Raw genomic sequence first — 2,261 nt, forward strand, 5'->3', positions numbered from 1 at the left:
AACTGTTAGGGTGTTACATTTTTTCTATGTTAACCTACGGCTCTGAGTTCTGGATAATTTTTAAAGAAATGGAGAAAAAGATTAACGCTGCTGAGATGTGGTTTTTGAGAAAAATTATGAAACCTAGTTGGACCTCTCACACTTCGAATGATGATGTATTAAAACAGTCTGGTTATGAACAGAGGAAATTACTACAGATAATTCGACGGTGGCAGTTAAAGTTTTTTGGTCACATCATGCGGAAAGAAAGAATGGAAAATCTAACAACTACTGGAAAGATTGCAGGGAGAAGAGATCGCGGTCAACAACGAACAACATTCGTGAAGTCCTTGTGCCACTTGTTGAATATCATCACATTTCAACTCCTACAAAGTGTTAAAGATCGGGTTTTGTGGAGGTCGTTGGTCGCCAATATCCTGAAAGGATGAAGCACTAGAAAGAAAAAAGAAAACATACGTTATTGGCATTAAATACATTATAAACAACATATTAATGTATGTGTGATGTGTTGATTAGCATGCATGCTCGCGTATTTGTATGTTATTATTATTATTAATTAAATTAATTAATTAAATATTAATAATTAAATAAATTCTATTTAAGCGCCGATAATTTGATTTCCTAATTGATTTACTCGTTAAATTGTCGGCATGCTAAATTGTCGGCTAAAATTTTAGCCGGATGAAATTTTTTTATTGAGGCGTTTTTTTTCTGTAACTTTTATTTCTTTCACTTAAATTAGTTTATTTCAATTTAAATTTCATTTTTAATTTAATTATTATGAATCTGAATTAATCGTTTTCAAAATTAAGATGATGGTCTGAAAAAGTGGGAAAAGATGGTGTAGCGGTAAAATGCCTGTCATTTCTATCGCTGTGACCGCGTTCCATTGCTAAGATTTCTTCACCTGGCACATGCAATGAGTGTGGTCCGTTGTTCCATGTGTATTTACCTGCAATGTGTTTTACCTTATTAGCTCTACATATTTTCATCTATTTTTTATTGTTTTATTCTTTTGTTTTTTATTTATGTTATTACTTCAATATTTTGGTTATTTTCTTTTAAATTATTTGTTATGTTTAGGTATTTTTGTTTATTTCTATGCCTATGTTTATAGTTGGTTATTTAATTTCATTTAATACTCATAAAAAATTTAATTAATTTTAAAAATTATAAAAATTTAATCACAAATTTAATTAAAATAATTTTTTCCCTCTGAAACTTAAAAAGGAGACGGCAGATCAACGGGGCGAGAGTACCGCTGCTGTTGACAACATGAAAATAAGTTCTGCTCTGTCAACTAATCGACAACCACCAAACAGAGAGGAAAAGAGAAAGAGAATTAGACAGAGAGAGAAAGAGAGATAGATAGAGAGAAAGAAAGTAAGAGAAAGAGAGAGAAAGAAGGAGAGAGAGATAGAGAAAGAGAGAAAGAAAGAGAGAGACTTAATCGATAACCAAACTGTGAGAGAGAAAAAGAGAGAGTTAATTCAAATCAGACAGATGGAGAAAAAGAGAGAATAAAAATTCATTTGTTAACCAGCAGGAAATAGAAAGGTAGAGAGAGAGAGAGAGAGAGAAAGAGAGAAAGTTAGAGAGAGAGAAAGAGAGGAGTGGAGAAAAAACAAGTGAAGCGATTAAGTGGAACAGAAATTCGAGGCTTTTAAATATTTAAATGTTTGTGAAAAAAGTTTCTAGAATAGCAAGTAAGAGTAGCAATAATAGTAGTAAAAAAGAGAGAAAGATAGAAAAAGAGAGAGAGAGAGAAAAGAGAGAGATAAATAAAGAGAATAAAATAAAAAAGAAGAGAAGAGATAAAATCAAATATATATATAGAGAGAGAAATGAAAAACAAGCGAATCTGACGAATGGAACCGAAAATAGAAACGTTATGTGAAAGATGAATGTTGTAGATGTGTTAATAAGCTGAGTTTACTTTTAGTCGTCACGGAGAGAAAGAGAGAGTAAAGTAGATAATGAAAATAAACAATAATAAAAGATAGAAGATAGTGGTGGTATTAAATACAGTAAATAAAGTACTGCTATCAAGTAAAAGCTCAATGCTAGTACAAAAAGGTAATATTAATAACTCGAAAGGAGAGGTTTAAGCGGGGATCTGTATGTAATTTTGTTAGTTACGCCTTTTATTACAGGAAATGATGTAAATGTTATGGAAGAAGCTGTATTAAATGTTGTGAGAGAGGTTTCAATTGTAATGGAATGATCACCGTGTTGAATCCACAAAATATAGTTGATTACAT

Source organism: Helobdella robusta (genome assembly GCF_000326865.2).
Source record: "Helobdella robusta unplaced genomic scaffold HELROscaffold_9, whole genome shotgun sequence".
Taxonomy (NCBI): domain Eukaryota; kingdom Metazoa; phylum Annelida; class Clitellata; order Rhynchobdellida; family Glossiphoniidae; genus Helobdella; species Helobdella robusta.